This window comes from Phaenicophaeus curvirostris, chromosome 3, assembly GCF_032191515.1.
Source record: "Phaenicophaeus curvirostris isolate KB17595 chromosome 3, BPBGC_Pcur_1.0, whole genome shotgun sequence".
Taxonomy (NCBI): Eukaryota; Metazoa; Chordata; class Aves; order Cuculiformes; family Cuculidae; genus Phaenicophaeus; species Phaenicophaeus curvirostris.
Window position 1 is genome coordinate 57,722,512 of NC_091394.1, and position 23,003 is coordinate 57,745,514.

General features: G+C 38.5%; 1 protein-coding gene across 1 annotated transcript in view; it reads right to left on the reverse strand.

The window, feature by feature from the left end:
- Nucleotides 1-7,156: 7,156 nt before the first annotated feature.
- Nucleotides 7,157-23,003, reverse strand: part of OPRK1 (opioid receptor kappa 1) — a 63,032-nt gene continuing 47,185 nt past the window's right edge. The window contains exon 5 of the mRNA XM_069853105.1: nucleotides 7,157-7,180. The gene's annotated coding sequence lies outside the window, so the exon portion shown is untranslated. The remainder of the gene's footprint in view (nucleotides 7,181-23,003) is intronic.

Here is a 23,003-nt window from a genome sequence, read left to right on the forward strand (position 1 = left end):
AACCCAGATAGTCTGAGCAGAAGGAAAAAAACCAAAAGCCCTCATAACCAAAACTTATACAGAGACAAAATATTTGTATATCAGAAATGCCAAGCAGTCACTGTTCAGAATTGATTCTTTTTCCTAAACAAGAGTGGAGACTACAGTGGAAAAGTAAGTTATCTAGTTACTCCTAACAACGTTGTCTCCTTTTCTTTAAGGGATTTTTTTTCTTAATTCCTACCTTTAACACGTGTATTCTTTTAGTGACTAACTAGTATAGACAAAGTTGAACAACAGAATTAAAACCATGTTGTTCTCTGGCAAACATTTTCTGCTGTCTCAGTTCCATACACTTGTAGGACTTCTCAAACCTTGCCCTCTGTGTTTGTACTCCAGAGCACCTTGCACCTCCCCCTTGCTGTTCATCCACCCCCTGTTTTACTTGACTTTTTTGACAAAGGTGACAAATACGATTAAGCACAGACAAACTCCCAAATATTGATGCATTGGTGTCAGTAGTTGCTTAAATCATTCAGATACCCTGCTGGATGGAGGAAGAGGAGCGGAAGGAGCATCAGGACACCACAGGCCTTAGTGCTGGTGGAGTGGCAGCTCTTGAACCTGAGCAACAATGAAGAGGGATGAGAAGTGTTCATGCATTGCAGACTGAAAGAAAAAGACTAAGAAGAGCTAGCAGGATTTCATGCACAGTGTTTCGGGTAACAGAGATGACTCTGACAGTAAAAAAAGAAAAAGAAAGTATGCATATAGTTTTTTAGAGAGACACGCTGAGATTCCAGCTAGCATTGCAGCCACCTTCATGCTAATGAGCCCCAACACCTTTCTGTCTTCTCCTTCTTGCAGGCTGTGTGCCTCCTTCCAAACTATAGGCAAGTTGCTATGGAAACCATCAACATGTCTACAGAAATTGAGGGAATTATAGATTTCATCCACATGTACATATTTCACAGTCACAAAAAAAAAAAATTGAAATTACATAAAATGGCAGGCCCTATTACTGAGACAATTTCACCTTGGGGGAGAAAGAATCCCCTGCAGAAAGGATGTCAGCTGATCATCAGCCCTTCAAGACAAAGTCACCCTGAAGAAAAGTCCATCAACAAACTCGGTCCCCTTCAGATGAGAATGGTTAGTACAATATGCTTATCAATGACTTTAATTTGTTTTATTTTGTTGAATTTCTGTAATCTGCCAACAGAGAAGTCACATCATTCCTTTACTCTAGTTTTGTATCTTGTTCTCTCACACTAGCATAGCATTTGGAATTTATTCTTGTTCGTAAGCAAAGATGTTTGGGGATAATTTCAACTCTAGTAGCTCCCTGAACTGGGGATAGATGCCTCTGCCTCAAAATTTAGCCATCTAAAAGAAAGTGAAGATGCAGAAAAAGGAAACTCTACTAATCATTTTATTTTACTTGTTTAAAATTTAAAGATACTTAACACACGCTGAACTGCCACTTTTTCAGAAATCTTGCAACTCAAAGTTTTCTAATGGTTGTGTATAGGAAGACAGAGTAAACTGGAAGATTCATTCTGTAATTCTTCAAATGGCATTAATTTAATCCTATATAGGGAAGTTTGGAGGACTTGACCAGAACTTTTTTCTTTTTTTTTCCTAAGTGGCAAAAATGGAAAAAACATTTTCAAAGTGGAAAAAACAATAAGTAATTTATCTTCGTCTGAATTCTCCATATCACATTGTTTTTCTTACCACTCTCTCTGTCCTACTCCATTAAAAAAAAAGAAAGGAAACTTTTAGAACTATAAAACTAAGCAAGCATTGCAAATTTAGATTTGGAAAAAAAGAGAATCCTTCCCTTTCCAGGTCCCAATCCCCTAAACACTTACCCAGTCATGAGCACATGAGTAATTTCAGTAAGATCTTTGATTCAAGCCAATAGATAAGTGTTGCATATGTGCCTGGCCCAGCCAATGTGCACAATCTGTTTCTAAATGTGACATTTACATATATATATATATATATACACATCTTTTGCATTTTGAGAGATTAAAAAAGCTGTTTATAAACCAGAACATAAGGTTAAAATCATTATTAAAATTGTCCTGAAAGTCTCTCTAGTGGTATTGTGAAGCATTGTATAATTTTGTTTGCAAAAAGACTTGGAGAAAACAGAGATTGAAGCAATTTACATTTAAATTATTTTCAACTAAATGTGGCATGTAGGCAAGATATGAAGAGCAAAATAAACAGTTTCTATGCACAATTTCATAGAATAAATATTCATAGAATGTTTTTGATATTGCCTATTGTTATTTCAGTAACATTGTAAGAGGGCCATGAGTTAAAATTACAACTTAATTAACATTAATGAATTTTCCCAGAAATCACAGAAAAAGTACAGCATATTGTCTTTTTTTTGTTTTTAAACTGAAACTTGAGGTGCAAGGGGGGAAGGATATTTGACTCTCCAAGGAAAATAATTGTTTCAGTTTGACAGGAAAATTGAACTAACTTCATTGAACGATGAGTGAGTTTAATGTTTCCGACTCAAGATTTTGCAGGCTTATCTGTCAGATAATAAAATAATGTTCATATTTCTTTAGCTTAGCTAACGTATTTTCATAAGCATGGGTTATGAAAGTCATGCAAAGCAAGAAGTAAGTCAATATATATGTCTCAATGCTACCACAATATTTAAAGTGGAGGAATCAACCCTGTGTCCTTCCCATACATGAATAACCTGATACAGTGATAAATTCTCCTTAATAGGACTATTCACTTAATCCACCACACTTACAAATTTGAAGAGGTACTCTTAAATCTTTTGTTCAAATCCTGTTGATGTCAACATTCTTTACATTGAATTTGAACAGGCCTTAAGTTAAATCTCTAAGGGACTTTACACTCGACATTGCTGCAATTGACCTTTACATATCTCATCCTACAGGAAATCCACTTATACACTGGGGTTCCCTACATATTCATAGTCAGATCAAACAAGATAGAGCAGATGGGAGGGAAACATTAACATTAGCTATACAACTCTTATTTTTCAGAATCTGGTGGTTAAAGTATTCCCCTCTTCCCATCAGCAGGAGAGGCATCTTCCAATCCCCCACGTTGCTTGTAAAATTTCAACTACACCTTTCCTCCTATCCAATGTTTTTCACAGCTTGGAATCCTAACCATCCTTCCTTGTGCCAAAAAGAATAGCCATTGACTTAAAGTAACTTTAGTTTCTTACAGCTTCTCCATATGGAGCCTATCCTCACTGGAAACAGAAAAGTCCTAATGGTGTCACTGGAAGAGAAACAGGGATGTTCATTTTCCCTTGTAGGTGAAACTTCTGATAAACAGCTTGTGAAATGCTGTCTGTCCTCTTGCTGGGCTTTAAGTATTCTAGGAAAACAAGATTACCTCGCTGGCAGGGACTGACACCAACCTAATCTCCCAGACTAGTGTATAGCTCACTGGTTATAGCACTGACCCTGATGCTGTACATTTACATCTCCTGAGACAGAGACGTATTAAAATCAGATCTCACATATTGTGTGAAGGTTTTACACTGTAAAGCAGCATTTCACTGGAGAAAGGTGTCAAAATTCTTACTCTTGAAATAAGATCATTACTTTTTAGAGAACCAAATGACTCATTTAGACATGCCTCTGGGATCCAGACCTTAAGGAAAAACAAGTGTTGAATCATTTTGTTATTACATCCCTTCAATTTATGGATACAAAACAAAGACTGAAGATTCAAACCTTTAGGTGGTCCTGGGACTACTCAAAAGGTAGTCTGGGACTACTCAGAAAACTGGGAGTCCAAGGAACATAAAAATCTGTGGGAAATAGGAACTCCTATGTCAGGCAATATCTCAAGTTAGGGGTTTTTTTTAAGAAAAATTCATGGCAGCTTTGCACTTTGATGTGTAAATAGGAAATTCAAGAGGACCTCATCAGCAAGCCTGCTTACTCTGCAGTAGCATAAAGAGTCTGGAAGACCCAGATAAGCAGAGATCCAAATCAATCATCTCCATCCAAACCAATCATCTCCAAAGTGTCCATGAGATATATGATCTACCTTGTCAAGCCATTTCCCTGATGAAAGGACAAGAAGACAAGTGGCAGACAACCCTTACATGACAGGTGGAGGGGGTCAAAGGTCAGATAACACGTTGTTAGAGATGGCTGGCCATTACTTGGTTGGTGGTGAGAAATTGTTTTCACTCACATCAGTTGTCTTTCTTAGGTTATATTTCTCTCTCTTTGTTATGTTCTTTTCCATCGTCATAATCATCATCATCATTATTATATTTTACTTCAATTTTAGACTGTTCTTGTCTCAACCTATGAATTTTCCCACTTTTACACTTCCAATTCTCTTCCTCCTCATCATGCCTGAGGGGAGAGTGAGCAAGTGGCTCTGTAGTCCTTAGTTGCCAGCTGGTTTTAAACCACAAAACCACACCTGAGCTTCGTGTCCACAACTGAAGTTCATGCAGGCAGCGCAGTACAGCTTCAAGGGTGTGTTAATTTTACCCCTTTTTCAAAGTGTCAGACTGACAGTGCCACACCTTCAGAATTATGTCCTGTCAGTTTCATTCCCCATCTGTTCACCACCAAGGAAATCTATGAGGTTTATCTCAGGCTGTCTGCTGTGGAAAGCAGTGAGGATTTATGTAGATAATGTATATATAAGTATATAACGTATATTCATGTATATAATGCATGTGCTATGAACCTGACATTAGAGTGACCAGGAAGTGCATTTTGCCACAGCAGTTCATCAGTCCCATAGCAAGAAGAGGGATCTTCAAGAGAGATTTAGGTGAGAGTCATCCTGGTATTCTACAGTTCCAATCAAGCATCCCAATGTTAGGTGTTGGAAAGATTCAGTGTTTCAAATCCCTACATCTGAAATTTTTCTATGCTAGCACTTCAATAAAAATTTTGCTCTAATCCCAATAGAAATCATTTGTTTTGTTGAGACCACTAAATATTATCACAGACCAAATTTGTTAGAATTTACAGACAGCTGTCTTTCCTACTCACTGTTATGTTTTCAAGTATGAACTACCAATATGCATTGGGAAGAAATGGGGGGGGGGGGGGTGCATGTGAAATAAACTCAGCTTCTTTAGTAGGGAAAAATGTATCATTATGAAGCCTTCTCCACACAAGTAGTGTTTGGCAGTAATATGAGACATTGGAAGTGACAGTTTATTACTTAGTGAACTTGCTACATTCCTGTGGAAAACCATGGATGACATAAAAAAAAACCCAAAACAACTTATATATACTTAGAGTTCAAAATAAATGTTTTTCAGTGCTTCTATGGGTCACCTGAAGTGAAAATTCAGACTCAAATGACTCACTGATGACTTACAAGTTTTAGTCAGCTAGCCAACATTAAAGAAACTTTTCTACAGCTTCAGCAGTTTTTGCAAGTTTGTGACAATGAACAGCAGATTTTCTGTGACTAAAATAACAAAGCTATCCATTACTGTATATTCAGTTTATGGCATATCATAAAATCTTGACAAGTTTCAGCACAGCCCACAGTATTCAACAAGTAAGTGTTTTGCCTAAGAATTCTCAGGAAAACCTTCATCATTCCATGATATTTCCCATTTCAGCTGGTGGCTTGCAGAATTTGGCCTATGAAGGGCAATTTGGCTTCTGAAGGGTCTTGTCTCTGCTCACAGATTTAATTAATCACAATGAACAATTTTGATTTCTTCTTTTATTTTTGTTCCAAAACATGTATCTTTTCTAACCTCTTAAAGAGAACAATAGCAAGCTGAGTCCCCAGAATTTCATTGTACCTCACTATATTTAACATACTGCAGAGCTGTATGTTTACAGTGATTTGGAACAAGCATTTATCTGTTTCAAAGAGATCTTTTCCCTGCACGGAGGGTGGTCAGGCACATGAAAAGCCTTTGAGATATTTTCTCCTGTCATAAGGTGAAGCTCAGTGACTACAATTGAGCACCTGCATTCGTGCAGATTACATGAGAACTTTGCACCTGGAACAGTGAGCACCTGGAGCAAGCCTCTCAATCTGGAGACCAAAAGGTGCTCCTGACAAAGCTTTTGGGTTTGTTTTGGTTTAAAGCAATGGGACTCACCCATACAGTTTTAAGTTAAGGATAAATCATTACTAAGTTGGCCATTAACTAACTTAATGCAATGATTAGCTAAAGGCAGTAAAATGAAATTGTAAAGAAGAAAAAAAGACTTTTCAAGATTGCAGCGCAGAAGAATCACAGAAGTTCATGCCTGATTGGAAAAGGTCTTTGAGATCGTCAAGCCCAACTGCACCTGTCCACTACTAAACCATGTCCCTGAGCACTTCATCTACCCCACTTTTAAATACCTCCAGGCATGGTGACTCAACCAACTCCCCAGGCAGCCTGTTCCAATGCCACTAACCTTTTAATTGAAGAAATTTTTCCTGATGTCTAATTCGGACCTCCTTCCAGTGAAACTTGAAGTAATTTCCTCTCTTCCTATCACCTGCCACTTGGGAGAAGAGACCAACAGCCACCTCTCTATAATCTCCTTTCAGGTAGTTGTAGACAGTGATAAGGTCTCCCCTCAGACTCCTCTTCTCTAGGCTAAACAACCCCTGTTCCCCTAGCTGCTCTTCATAAGACTTGTTCTCCACCCTTTTTGATACAAGAGGTAGTTATTACAAAAAGTGGAATATTTCTTATTTAAGCTAAATTGAAGTTTCATCTAAGTAATTTTGTTCTTTGAAAGTTAGACAAAATGTCCCTCTGATAGGATGTTTTCTTTAAAACGGTGTTTTCCCACACACTGTTCATTCTTTGAAAATGATAACATCTTGTGTGAAGTATGACCTGTGCTGAACAGCTGTTTCTTCTTCTGTAATCACCTCTGTTTGCAGTCTTTCATATCTCAAAGCCAATCACTGAATCACAGAATCACTAGGTTGGAAAAGACCCACAGGATCATTGAGTCAAACCATTCCTATCCATCACTAAACCATGCCCCTCAGCACCTCTTACACCTGTCTTTTAAACACCTCCAGGGAAGGTGACCCAAACACCTCCCTGGGCAGCCTCTGCCAGTTGCCAATGACCCTTTCTGTGAAAAATTTTATCTGATGTCAAGCCTGAACCTCCCCTGGCGCAGCTTGAGGCCATTCCCTCTTGTCCTGTCCCCTGTCACTTAGGAGAAGAGGCCAGCTCCCTCCTCTCTACAACCTCTTTTCAGGTAGTTGTAGAGAGCAATAAGGTCTCCCCTCAGCCTTCTTTTCAGCCTGTGCCATTTCAATCTATGAGGTGCTCACTGGCTGCCATTGCACAAATACCGTGTTATAACTATCACCTTTAAATCTCACTTCAAGCGCTGCTGCGCAGAATTGCAGTCCTAAAAATCCCTGCAGGATTCAGCAGCAGGTAACTTCAGGCACATGGTGGTCAAAATCGAATGCCTCTGTCTATGCCCAGAAACGCCTCTGTGCTCAGGACATTGCCCTTGGCAGAAGGAAAAGGCTCTTCATCAGCTACAACAATGTAGCCCAAGCCACACCAGGCTGGACAAAGAAACAGTTATTTCCAGTTATCTCTTGAAAGTAATAAGTTGTTTACAACAAATTCATCACCTTCACAGAACATGCAGAAAAGGCTTTTGTTTGATTTTTTGTAAGCAACTGGATAGAACTGGAGCTAATTTTATGCCTACCAGCATGCTAGCAGGATATTTGGTGAACTATTAGGTAAGATTACTAAAAAAACCCAGAAACTATTAACAAGCTCTAAGATTAGACAAAAGACCAGGAGTAAAAGTCTCCCATTTATTCTGTCTTAACTTAAGGTAGACTATCGAGAGATGTAATCTAATCTGTGAATTTGAAAGAAGGTAGTTGAATTGACACAAGCACCAACTTTTATGCTTACTTCCTACAAAGAATACTAATATTCAGATTAATTAAATGTCAAATATTGTTTTAATTTAAATTAAAGTGGACTTCCATTTTACCCGTATTTCAATTACATTATTGTTTTAAAGCATCATGATATAAACCAGCTCTACTAGCACGGAGGAAAATACAATTTTTACCTGCTCTTCAAATTAAATGCCATTGAAATCATTTTATCTCCTTGCAGAATATCATTCTTATTGATCTATATAAAGACACCATAATCTCTCCATACAAAATTCAGCCATACTTTATCTGCTGTACAGGTATTTGACAGTCATTAAGACAAGCACTCATAATTTATAATGGATAAACCTGAGCACACAGTATTTACTGGGTCAGTGCTGACAGAGTTTTAAGTTCCCATCTTTATAACAATCCAACAAGTTTTGTCTAATTTTATTTATTTTCTCAGTTTTTGAATCTCACCTCAGTGCAAAAATGTCTCAGAAACCCATCTTTCTATACAATCTTTCACATATTCTGGGCTGCAGCTAAAGCATCTGTCAAAAGTGTTGGCCAATGGTAACACATGTATGTCTTCCTTTTGTATGTGCCATAACTTTATTCCAGCACTCTTTATATTTTGGCAGAGAAGACACTACTCCCATTTCTTGGGCAAGAATACTGCTCCTTTTCCCATGCCTAGAAACTCCTGCTACATGTGAAATTACTGGTTTTAAGCAATAGCTGCTTATGTCATGAGACAGGAGGGACTCGGGGAAGAGGCACTGCTGGCTGAAGGAAGGTGTAATGACAGTTTTACCCATCTGCAATCCCTTCCCTCTGTTGCACACCGTTTTTCTTGAACCCTCTCAGTACTCCCACATGCTTTCCTGTTGAGCTTTTCAAGGTGCACTTCATCTTTTCCATGCTTTGGGGGCATAGCTTGCCCAAGATATACAATATTCCACTGTATTTACATTAAGAGTCTGTAATGCACTGATAAAATTCACATCTCAGGCTAACTCCATTGATTTCTTTGTTTCACTCAATCTACCAGGCACATAAGCACAGAGCTGGTTTTAGGTCTTTCCACCCTACGTTCGCAGCTGAAAAGATCTCTTTCAAACTAACTTTGCAATATTACTGAGGATATTCAGACCCTCTGGTGACAGAGAGTTTCAGTTTTCTCCTAATATTTTTTTAATGTGTCTAGGTACAAAAATATATCTAGGAAAAAAAATTCACCAGCAATGTATATTCACAATGACTAGAAATTATAGAAAATTCACACTGCCGTAATTAAGCCATTTCAGCTGATAAGAGAGGAAAAGTATCTAAGAACAAATACTATCAACAGTAGAGAATCATAGAATCATTGAGGCTGGAAAAGAACTTTAAAGTCATTGAGTCCAACCACCAACCTAGCACTGCCAAAGTCTGCTTTTTTTCTTTTAAGATAACCTAAGTATAAACACATTTTTTTTAAATGGTGGTGTCTATCCAAACAGAAGATCATAGAATCACTCACTTGAAAAAGACCTTTGAAATCAAGTCCAACTGTCCACTACTAAACCATGTCGCTGAGCACTTCATCTATCCCTCTTTTAAATACCACCAGGGATGATGACTCAGCCACCTCCCTGCAAAGCCTGTTCTAAAGCTATTAACCCTTTCATTGAATAAATTTTTCCTGATGTCTAATCTGAACCTCCCCCAGTGCAACTTGAGGTCATTTCCTCTCCTATTGCCTGTCTCTTAGGAGAAGAGAGCAATAGCCACCTCTCTACAATCTCCTTTCAGGTAGTTGTAGACAATGATAAGGTCTCCTCTCAGCCTCCTCTTCTCTGGGCTAAACAGCCCCAGTTCCCTCAGCTGCTCTTCATATGACTTGTTCTCCAGCCCCTTCACCAGCTTCATTGCTCTTCTATGCACACGGTCCAGGACCTCAATGTCTTTCTTGCAGTGAGGGACCCAGAAATGAACACAGTATTTGAGGCGAGGCCTCGCCAGTGCTGAGTACAGGAGCACAATCACTCCTCTGGTCCTGCTGGCCACACTGTTTCTGATACAAGCCAAGATGCCATTGGCCTTTTTGGCCACCTGGGCACACTGCTGGCTGATGTTCAGCTGGGTGTCAACCAACACCTCAGGTCCTTCTCTGCAGGCAGCTCTCCAGCCACTCTTCCCCCAGCCTGTGGAGCTGCATGGGCCTGTTTTGTCTCAAGTGCAGGACTCTGCACTTGGTCTTGTTAAACTTCAGTGCGTTGCCCTTAACCAATTGATCCAGCCTGTTCAGATTCCTTTATAGAGCCCTCCTACCCTCAAGCAGAGGGAAAATAAAAAGTAAATTAATAAAAAAAGTAAAAATCACTGGAATCATCAGGTAAGTCAGCTTGCTAAGGATTAAAATCCCCCTTTTCTGTCAATTTTCTAAATAAATTCATTACTAAGTTTGAGTTGAAACTATAATTCAACTGAAATTATTACAACTGGAATTCACAGTTCACTGCAGACTGAATTCAGTTTTTGACAATACTGCTAGCAATTCCCTGGTTTAATGACAAACTTGTCTTTGTGATGGTGCCTTTTCCACTTCATTTTTACTTTGTAGAAATTGATGGGTTCAGAAGACAAAAGCTTAATAATTATTTTAACCTACTTAATAATTATTTTAGCCTACTAAGCTGACAGTAGCTCTCTCCTTTTACAAAATCCCACCTCCCTTCTCAGAGGAAGATGCTGCTTTTACCTGACTGCAAGAGAAAGGGCAGTTTGGGCTAGCAGCAAGGCACAGCCACTCCTGTTAACTGGCAGAGGAGGCTAAAGGCCTTTATTTTAGCTGTTCTCTTCTCTCCAGGTAAATCCATCCTTACAGTCTATTTGTCTTTTGAGGCTGGAAACTGCTGGAGTCTATTAGTAAAACTGTTGGAGTCATCTCTTGCTATTATTGAATAAGGTACCACTGCAAAATTGAGCCCTTGGGTCTTTTTTCTCTTTTAAACTGCACAACAGAGTCAGGCAGCAATGTTCTGGGGTGGGGTTTTCTGTTCTCTGACTTCTGCCGTCATCATTATTCTCCTGCATAAATACAGCCCGGATGTTTTGCTGCCCTCTCTTCTCACTGCAGCATTTCCATTTATCTGTTGCTTGCTCGCAGAGAGAGTAAGGGAAGAACAAGGGAAAGGGTTGGGTCTTTTGCAAAGGATTATGTATTCAGTAAAAAATAAGTTTCTAATTGGAAGCAACTGATTCAGCCATTCCAGCTGATATTTCAAAGTCCCTCATTGTAAATAGATGCACATAACAGTAATAAGAAATACAATACAGTAATAAGAAATAATATATTAATAATAAAATTCCTTTCTTTCCACTTTGGCAACACAAGCTACAGATGTATCATTACATGGGTAATTTTGCCAGGAGGGAAAGTAAGACCAGCACAGCAGATACCTTTCTGGCAGGCAGGATGGTAAAGCTTCTTACCCACAGCCAGCAGTCACTACTGGGAATGGAGACCCCCCACAAGCACAGAAACTCAAGGCAGGTTCTTGTTAGTAAGAGTTCAGCTCAGCTACTTCATTAGCCAAATGTGCCCATACAAGTACCACAGAGAGATCGTATCATTATGTTAGCTTTTTATTTCAGGGTACTAGCTTGCAATTGGCTTAACAGATGTGTCTGTTAAGCCTAGAGACTAGGCTTATCTCAGTATTCCCTCCTCAGCCTGTGTGTCAGTACTCCTTTTTTTGCCCTTGGAAAAGACTTTTTCACATTAACTATGGAAGTTGCTCATCTTAATATTAATAATAACAAAATATCTCATTCTCACTTAAAGAACATCTACCTGATTGAATTTCATGTACTATCCTTTCTGTAAGTTCTATTTTGCCTAATTTTAAACTATTTCCTGAACAGAGCTTAAAGGAGAAAATAGAGCAGAATCTTTAGAAATTCCAGTCATTTAGGATTGCCGTGTTTTGCACAGTGATAGGAATCACTTGATGCTTCCATAGCTGGGATAATTTACCACAGTCCCTAGAAGTCCCTGTTGACAATCTCTTTCTAAATGCTAATATAATTACAGGTGCTTCTTTTCCTGAGCACCAGTTTACACAAGATGAAAAAAAGAAAAATCCACCACTTTGTTACCAGGAGTGAAAAAACGTGTTTCAAAAAAGAGACCATGAACATTACACATCCATCTCCAACTGAGTTTCAATGCAAATTAAGTCCATAATACCTCCCACAGATTCAGGCATAAAATACTATAATGCTGTATTACTGATTCTAACCAATACCACCTATATGAACTTCCAACCAACTGTAAATTTTCTTCTGTGAAACTTAATATTGAGTATTCATTGCCACTTTGTGTTTACCGCATATTTTTATTTTCACATTATCTTCTGACCAAAATAATGCCATAATTATTTTTGTATTTGCTAGTTGATTTTTTTTTTTCCTATTTCTTTTTAATAGTGTGTCTTTTTTTACATGAATAGGTCAGACTAAACTTATTTTTACACTATTGTGCCCTGGTCATTCTTTTGTCTTGAAGTAAATATCTTGAGCAGAAAAGCTTGTTTGTTTTCTCTGTTCTTAGCTTGAGAGGGAGACTGTTACAGACAGTAAACATTATAAACAATCTAGGCTCCTAACTTAATAATCTAATTTAAAAGACTACATAGAAACTAAGCAAAATATTTCTTTAAATGTATTTATTATAAAATTGTGTAAGACTAGTCTTTTTTTTCTGCAGTTATATTGAAATATTGAACATTATAGCCAAATGTGTTTCAGGTATACTTCCACTGCTATACCAAAATTATGCTAAAGGTGTATGTGGTCCAATAATGTAGTTTTAAATAATTATTTCTCAGCTCCTGTTAAGTGATAGTATCATAAACAATTGTCACAAAAAATTACCTTTTCTCTGACAAACAGCACCTCTCCACTCTTCAGCAAATTACGGGTTTAACACACTTTGTTTAAAATGAATGGGATATTGGACTGTGCCATCTCAGCATGTGGAGAGCAAGGTTAATAAACAGTGATCCTGATATTGCTGAATGGAATCAGCAATATTAAGTAAATCTGTCATCTATATTATGTGTGTTGGCTGCAGGCTTTCTCATCTGCCCTTGCAATAAAAATGTAGCAAAGAACATCTTAAGCTTTTAAAAAATTGAAGTACTATTCCAAATCAGAAGAATTTGCACCTAAAAATGACTACCCATGACAGATGGGCATGGAAGTTCTCTTCACATTTGAACAAATGTAAAAGGATTTGTTTGTTCAACAGATCTCCAATATGCTTATATTCATTCCCTCCCTACCCAGCAGGTTTTAGACAAGAATGAAAAGTTTTCATTGCAGTGAATGACTTTCTGGGCTAAGGATCTGAGTTTACAACATGGAAAGGGATTAGATAATGGCAATCTTTAACCACCCATATCAGAAGCAACTCTTCCTTTCCCAAAACATAGAGAGCAGTAGTTAGAAGACAAAGAATTACCAAATACCCTTAAGACATGGTGGTTCTGAAGAGAAGAGAGAAAGATGATGTCAAGAAGGAGGTATTCCTCTTGGAAGAGTAGACCTTGCTATAAATGTCGAGTAAACCATCTGCCTCATAAGACAGAAACCAGTGGAAGTCAAAAAGGCTTGAGAGAAAGATAGGAGAAGGAGAGCAAGGAAGATGAACTGAATGGGAAACAAGTCAGCCAGGTTTAAATCACAGTAGGAGTTGAAGTGTTTTCTAAAAAAAAAAAAAAAAATGAGTGAGAATTAATGGAAGATAGTCTAAAGCATAAGGTTTCTCTGCCTCTAGCGGTAATTCTTCCAAGATCTTTTGGAAAACTTTTTTTCTACAGTTGTAGAAGATGAACCTTTGATAGAACATGTTGGCCTCCGATGTCTTCCAGGCACAGGAAACTGTAGATGTTGAGATGGAAAGCCATATCAGTTTCATGTCATTTAATGCTATCCCAGTTATTAGCAGATAAGGTGCTCAGTTCAAAAAAGTACTGTTCCTAAACAGCTAAACATTAAAGACATTTCTACAGATGAGTCTTTTTCATTCAAATTTAATTTGATATGTACAACACTCTTTACACTGGAATGCAAGAAAATTAATAATTTCTCGGTAGTAACAGAATAAAAAGCAGGAAGAAACAAAAGATTTTCAACTGATATGAAACATAAACTTTTAGATTTTTTTAATAATTTTCCACTGATAATTTTATGATCCATTGAGTACCCTCTTCACTATCAGAAGAAATCCTTTAATCATTTCCCATGCAGAAAATTAAGAATTCTCTTCCAAGTCTTTTCCTTCTGTGATTCACTTTGAAATATGTTTTTATATTTCAACAAAAAGGCATCTTAAGGTCATCGTATGTTATTTCAGTTGTTTTGCTAGGTTGAGTTTTTTTCACTTTAGTGGCATTTAATTTTATATTTGTACAACATACCAAGACATCCCTATTTTGCTCATGAAAATTACTTCTTTTCATGACAATGCTATTTAAAAGCTTTAGTTTTGGTTTGCTATTTTTTTCCCACAGCTTTTAGGGCAACCATTTCACCTCCTTTTGCTTCTGTTTTGTTTCGCTTTCCTTCTCCATTGTGTCTCTTCTCCTTATGAGCACTTTATATTTTAGAAATGTAGAGTCTGAAATTCACTCAATTCTTTTCTCTTTCTGGTATCTTCAGGAACCTTTTGAAAAGTCCTGCACCGTTTTGAAAAGCACTTGAATAATAAGGGAGAAATAAAATATTTTACTTTGCCAAAGGCCAAGGCAGATTCACTGTTTTGGTTTCAGTACATTTGTAATACCTCAGATTCTAAAAATATGAGATCCTACTTATTTTGTGGATGAGATGAGCACATGAATGGAGATCTAATGAAAGAAAATAAAATCAGGTTACCAGTATAGAAAAAACATCAGATCCTTCCCACTTTATTAACATCATCATCTTAAAGGACAACAAGAAAAATGACAAGACAGGACATCAGTATAATTTTCTACCATTGCACCCATTGAGTCAAGGTTTACTCAGAGTGACTCTTGTTTTAGCCACTTTCCAATCAGACTGCAACAATTTATTATGTGGTGCATGATCATCACAAAAAAAAACCCCTAAAACTGACACAGTGTTTGCCCTCAAAGAGCGTAAGATGTTTTATGGGTACAACACAACTGCCTTTGGCAAGATTGTCCTGTTCTCCTGTTCTTACTTTGAAACATGATACCTTTAACTTTTAAATGAGCTGTAGTCTTCAAATTGAGTTCTGCTAGCTGTTGGATTGCAGAAATATCAGGACAATTATAATCCACGGCAAAAAGTATTTCTGAGAGAGCCTCTTTAAATCACTGGAAACAGAAGGTAAGCAATGTTAAGAATTTCTTTGCCAAAAGAAAAATATAGAACATGTGTGAGAAAGATATTTTTGTCTCATTTAAAGCATTTATTTGAATACTGTATCGACTACATCTCTTTAAACTGCTAGGACAATGTACTGTGCAAATTTTACCCTTCCAAGTGAATGCTATATAGTTTTTCATTACAGAAATACATACATAAGCATTTTCTTAAATGTCGTTTCTAAAATTCACTCAGTTAATTTCTAACTTTTTTTAATTCATGTTATTGAATAAATAATCCATGAAAGGAAGTAGCTTCTCATCCTCCGTGTCGTCTTGCTGCAGATCAGTTTGCTGCAGGCAGGACTTGTTCTTGGGGACATTTTTCTGCTACATGGCAAGATTCTTCCAGTTTTGTTCTATAAATAAGGTCCAAGAGCTTAATGTTTCTGGTTCAGTTTAAACAGTTCACTTCAGACAACTAAACACAGTAGATTTTTTGGGACTGGTCCTAAACCATTCATTTATCTCACAGCGATGGTTCCTTCTGAGTTTAAGAACCTCCTTTAAAAATCTCACTCCAAAAGCAGGGAATTTATAGAAAACTCCTCTCTGGACTGTTTATTTTGTTATATTCAATATGATTTATGGAATAAGGGAGCATATATTTCTTTTCACAACATGATTTCACCAAGATGGCATTAAGGGCATTGATTTAAGGGCTTTCTATGACAAAGTGTCCCGCCTACTGGATGAGGGAAAGGATGTGGATGTAGTCTTCTTGGACTTCAGTAAAGCCTTTGACACAGTTTCTCACAGCATCCTGCTTAGGAAACTGTCAGCCTCTGGCCTGGATGCGTGCACACCCTCCTGGGTGGAAAACTGGTTGGATGGCTGGGCCCAGAGAGTGGTGGTAAATGGAGTTAACTCCAGCTGGAGGCCAGTGACAAGTGGGGTTCCCCAGGGCTCAGTGCTGGGTCCAGCCCTGTTCAATGTCTTTATCAATGACCTGGATGAAGGCATCGAGTGCACCCTTAGCAAATTTGCGGACGACACTAAGCTGTGTGGAAGTGTCGATCTGCTGTAAGGTAGGGAGGCTCTGCAAAGGGATCTGAACAGACTCAACCACTGGATTGAGGCCAGTGTCATGAGGTTTAACAAGGCCAAATGCCAGGTCCTACACTTGGGGCACAACAACCCTGTGCAGTGCTACAGACTAGGAGAAGACTGGCTAAAAAGCTGCCCAGAGGAGAGGGACCTGGGGGTGTTGGTTGACAGCGACTGAACATGAGCCAGCAGTGTGCCCAGGTGGCCAAGAAGGCCAATGGCATCTTGGCTTGTATCAGAAACGGTGTGACCAGCAGGTCCAGGGAGGTTATTCTCCCTCTGTACTCGGCACTGGTGAGACTGCTCCTCGAATACTGTGTTCATTTCTGGGCCCCTCACTATAAGAAGAATGTTGAGGCTGTGGAGCGAGTCCAGAGAAGAGCAACCAAGCTGGTGAAGGGGCTGGAGAACAAGTCTTATGAGGAGCGGCTGAGAGAGCTGGGGTTGTTTAACCTTGAGGACGCTGAGGCAAGACCTTATTGCTCTCTACAACTACCTGAAAGGAGGTTGTAGAGAGGAGGGAGCTGGCCTCTTCTACCAGCTGACAGGGGACAAGGGGCAATGGCCTCAAGCTCCACCAGGGGAGGTCCAGGCTGGATATCAGAAAAAAAATTTCACAGAAAGGGTTGTTGGGCACTGACACAGGCTGCCCAGGGAGGTGGTTAAGCCACCATCCCTGGAGGTGTTTAAGAGACAGGTGGATGAGGTGCTCAGGGACATGGTTTAGTGGTTGATAGGAATGGTTGGACTCAATGATCCTGGAGGTCTTTTCCAACCTAGTGATTCTGTGTTTCTGTGTGATTTTGTGATTGATATAACTAGGCCTTGCTTCTCAACATGATAAAGTCCTGCAATTTCCAACCTCATCATTTGCTCATCAGAGACCCAACTGCATTTTGAGGCTGGCCTTAGACTGAAAACTTGGACAGTAATGATTTTTATGAAACACATCAGAAATTCATTCTTTCACTCCTGATCTGTGAAACCCTACATGCCAGGATCTAGTTTATCAGAGCTTGCAAGACTTGCTGATGTAAAATTAGCCCTCTTCTGAACTACTCTGCAAGAGACACTTTATTTATTTACACCAGACTACGGGCTTATTATGCCTCCAGTACATTGGTCACTTGAAAAAAGTACACAAATCTGTTCCTCACATAGTATGATAAATCCTGTCTATTTGTGATGCCTGACATATATATTTAATTGTGCCCAGCAGTGTGTGGGTTGGCCTGAACAGCTCCAACTGGAAGTACAGAAGCGGCAGAGACAAAACCTGTGGAATCAACACTGAGCTGCAAAGATAATTCTGGGCTTCCACTGCCTTTCAGCCCCTTCTCCTCTTTTCAGCAATCTTCTGGAACTGATGTGACCCTGATCATCTGCTCCTCACAGCCTCTCTAAGAAAGACAGAAAGTCAGTTGTGGTTGCTTGCAGACTATCAAGAATACCCTAATGTGAGTATTATCTTTCATTCAGGATGGTATTATAGTGTGAAACAGATAAAAAATAAAAATATGCCTATAAAGCAAGTTTTGGGGTTTTTTTTTGTGAAAATGTAAGAGACATACATTAGTACATAAAGCTTTAGCCAACCTATTAATGCCTTTACTGCTCAAAGAAGCTGGGACATGTTCCTAGGGACCTGCTACGTTCATTCGCATCACTGCACGTAGAACATGCTTATGTTGGTGCCTGCACAAGCCCATGTTCTTAAAGCAGATACAGCCTCTGCAGCTCTCCCATCAACTCATTTTGAGGAATTCAACCCCACAATGTCATCTATGAACGGCAGAAGTCAGATTTCACATTTTAATTCCTCTCCTTTGTTTCCATCATCGCATTCTGCAAAGCATCAACTTCTAAAATTCATTTATTTGAGGTCCAATCTGTTAACATGAGTGAAACAATTGTGTCTGGTTTTAGAAGCTTATCACAAAAGCATACTGAATTTTCCTTATACATGTTACTAAGTATTTAAAATATGATTTTTTTTCTCTTTCTCTTACTGTTCATAGTCCATCTAGCCAATATTCAAAATCCAATCACAAATTCAAGAGGCTTATGTTTTTAATTATTTATTATAATTTTGTCTGTTCATTAATGTACAAGCAACTACTTTCTTCTTGCCTGGAATCTTTCTCATTGCTATCACATCTATTCTTATATTTTTCAAGAAAATATAGGAGGCCAAGTTCAGAATGCAGCTGGAATAATTTGGCTTTTATGCCAGATCTGAAGATACTCTTTTGTGACTGTGTTAGCAGAGGAAAATTGTTCTTTTTATTACTGTCATACATTGCTCATTTCAGTCCTTCATTATTCTTAGACTGTAGACTCTTTTCTTACTGTCTTCCCCCTTTCATTAGCTGCCAATCATCCTGTTTTACATGGAGCCCAGATGGTCTTAAACATCATAATTAGCACAACTAATTCCTTAATACCTCAGCTAGAAAAAAGACTTCAAGCACATTCAGCAGAAATCTCTTTCTTTGTCTTTTTTTGTAAGAAAAACTCTGAATCTGAAGAAAACTGCATTTAATGGTCATGTGGTACTTCTGCAAAGTACCTTCCATGTTTACAAATGCTTCCTATGCTAAGATTAGCACTTGCTGTTGAAAGCCTTCTGGTAACTTTTCAAAACTCTATGGAGTGGGAATAAAGATAAACGCAGGAATAAAGATTAGTGCAGGAACAAAGAAAAAATGGAACTGAATGCTGCTTCCCTGCCCCCACCCCTGACCCACCCACGCCACCCCCCTGCCATAGGGTGAGTACAAGGAGGCATTTTTTTCTTTAAAAGCAAAGTCAGTGGAGACAGAACATGCACAATCACCTCCTACCCTGTGAGGTGAGGGATCACATACCTGGGGACAGGCATAGCCAGCCCCTGCTATCAGCAAGAATCAGCAAGAATCCTGATACAACAGTCCAATTATTTTCCAAGAAGATGAATTACAGCTGCTGCTCTCACAATCCTGCTCTCCAGCTGACCTGTACTCATTATATCATTATATTAGTAAAACACCTTCACATTCAAGGCTACCCACCACCTCCCCCACTCTGAGGCAAACAGCTCCCAGAACAACTCCTTACTTCACCAGACATCATGGTTTGACATAATGACTTCAGTCATTCAAGCTCCACCTAAAGCCCTACCCTAAAGGTACAAGTTATTATAAAAGTGTAAACAAAGGGAAAAGTTGTGAGAGGAAAATGTCATTCAAACCTTTGGGATCAGACAGTGGGTTGGACCTCATCTCCCCTGCCCCCACTAGAATGTCACCTGGAGTAAGACCTTTGTGTTATGCTTTCCAAATATATATGTAGTAACACGAAGCTAAGTACTAGTGTATCTCTCTACTTTGACCTTAACTACACATTTCTTACCTGCATATCATTCCTATCTGTGCTTGGGTGCTTGATCTTCAATATATCTACACAGAGTATCTTATCCCCAGCCACCACTGAACCCTTATTTATTCACAAGCTGTTATAATAAATTAATCTTAATAAAATTCACTTGTTTGCACATATACAAGTCTAGGAATCTTACTAGCTGTTAAGAGGGATTTAAAAGAAGTCTCTGATTCAAACTCACCAAGCTAGACAAGATTGATTGTCTTTGTGAGAGTGCTGATAAGAATCTAACTGAAAAGGTATGTAGAGCAAGCTGGACAAATATTAACTGCCCCTCCATGATTACTCAGTGTACTGTACCCTGGCCAGCTGGCTGACATATTTTCATCCTTACAATATTCTCAAATAAAGGGTTAAGCAGATTGGTATACTCCCCTTTCTGAAATCTCTTATGTTTTCAGTGGGTTTGCATAACACTGACAATACACTAATCCATTCACATGTTTTCAGGGAATGGGAGAAAAACCTAGAATGTCCCCAACCCTAGATAACAGTCAGCAGCAGCCTCCTCAGCACGGCACTCAGTCTGTCCTGGAGGTGATTCTGCAGGGCCATTGCTAGCTGGGTTTTCATGACTGAATGTAACTCCTGAAAACATCTGAGTCTGAGTTGCCCTGCTCAAAGCCCACAGAAGCAAGTAATGACTTTCATAGAGCTTTAAGCAGAAATGCATTTCACTTTTCAAAAAGGCTTCCCAGGAGAGAAAAACAGAATGATTTTACATTTGGACTTTCAAGATAAGTTTCCCTTAGAAACAAAGCAGTGAAGAGATTCCTATTTCTTATTGCAGATCCACAGTTTTCAACAAATCATATATAGGCTATGGTCTTTTGACAACTTAACAACTGAGCAAGAAGAAATCATACTATACTGCAAACAACTAATGTTAATACATACCCAGTATTACAGTAGCTGCAGTTCTTAGTGAAATGTTACTGTCTTAATACTAAGGAAAATCAGAGTGAAGACAATAAAAAGGCATGAATCTGTATATAGACTCACAGTAGTTTCCAATTACCTGTATCAAGTTTTTTGCCATGTTCCTGCTTAACTAGCTTGCTCCTGTCTTTGGCAAGCCTTTTAATAGTTTTGATACATTGCTCTTTTATGCCTCTGCTCCATTTTGCGTATGTGGTATGCCTACACTCATCCAGAAACCCTTCCACAATCCCTGCATTCTCTCCACTTGATGAAGTCGCCCTGCAATAGTTTCTCCTGTAATGTAGAGGAAAGAGCTCTGTGTTGCTCCAGTTCAACAGGGTCTTGGGTGCCTTGTGTGCTGTTTGTTTTTAAAGTCACTGGAACATTTCTTGTTTTACCATCTTGTCCTTCCACTACACGACTGCACTTCTGTTTTACAGCCATTTTCAACGGGGGAAAGGATCAAGCCTAGTTCTGCAACTGATGATAGAGCATTTTAGATTATATTGGAAGAATGTGCATATATGACTATAAATGCAGGCCCAAATAGCTGCTATATTTACATTTTTATACCAGAGATTTGCTTCGAAAATAAAGGTGCACTTCAAAAGTGTGATCAACAAGGAATCTAAAAACCTATGTGAAGTCTCTCATTAATGTTAGAGTGTTTTGAAATAAACTCTATTATATATTTTTCAGTCAGTTGCTAAAGCATTTCCTGAGGAAATTATGATTTTACTATTACAGAAACTTAAAATCCAATCATATAAATTGAGCTATAATGCATAAATCAATTAAAAAACTTCAAAAAATATACTCAGCAAGAGGAAGGCTAGGAAAGATGAAAAGAGAAAATCTTGCAAATACAAATCTCTTTGATAATGAAAATTAAAAAGAAGCAAATAATTATGGCAAATTAAGGTAGAAACTGGATTAAATTGAATTAAATTTAATTAATGCAAGGACACTGCTAAAAATCAGCAGAAGTAATTTTTTACAAAAAGAAGCCCACACTCCCAAATCCTGCCATAGTCATAACACAATATGGAGAGACATGAGAAATCAACAAATCAACTGAACATCAACAAGATCTTTGAGAATTTGATAGCCAAGACAAATGACAGATGGCTGAATTGCAAAAATGCAGACATCTTGCTTCTTATGTGGAGCAAAGCTTTTTCCAAATTTTCTCAAAACATGGTGGCTTTATTTGCTGAATTATTTTATGTCATGTCCTGCATTTGAGAAATTCATAGCAAAGAAGGAAGGAAAGTTGCCAATTTCAGAGCATTCCTATATTTTAAAACAACAAACCCCAGAATCTCTAAGAGTTTTTATTTCAGTTCTGCAGATGGAGAAACTGAGGAACAGACGGATTGGGAGTGCTTCTTGTGCCATGAGAAACTCCCTTTGAATTCAGTCAACAGTGAACACCGATTCGGTGATAACAAGATTGCACAGCAGAGCTAACTATTGGAGTTAGAAATGGGATCTAACAGTTACCTCAACCTCTCACTTCAAACTGCAGATCAAAACAAATCTCTTTTCTCAAAATAAAAATCTGATAGCTTTTCAGAATCCATTCTCTGCTACTCATTGGATGGGGCTTTATATCCCAGAATAATATCCACCAGCCTTTTGTTTCTTAAAAATAATAATTTTCTGACTTGCCTTTGCCGTCAAAATGTGAGATGGACCTAACTCTTGAAAAAGAAGTTCTGTTAAACTGCACTTCATTTTGGCTGACTTTGGAGATTTAGATGTAGAAAAAAAGACAGGTTTTGATGTGTTCTGATGGTGTTTGCATCTTCAGAAGGATTTCCAAAGGCCTGGCACAACCCTTCTCTGCTGCTCAGACCTGTGGTATTTCCTGGTTTAGGCCTTTTCACCAACAATTTATGGACTAAAACAATCCGTACTTCTAGAGCCAATAGGTTTAACTGAAGCACATATCTACGTTGTCTTAGGCTCCCCATATAACCAACACCATGGGATGTGTCCAGAACTAAACAGAGGCTGTCTAGACCTCAGTAAGGAAAGCTTTGCATATAAGACTACACTGCAATTCAGCTCCTAAAAGGAGTGGGCTTTCTGAGCTAGTATCACTGTTCTCACACCTCTGCTTCACCTCACTGGGTCATTACAGAGCTCTCAGGCTTGTGAAGATGCATCTGTCAGCCACTCTGCCAGATGGGTCCAGAAACAAATTTACCCTACGTTCCAGCTGCTAAAAGGCACAGAGCACTCCTGGGCGAAACAAAGGGAAATGCCGCTGAAAGACGTGTGTCATGAACATTGAGTTCCCAGTACCAGCTGTTTTACTCT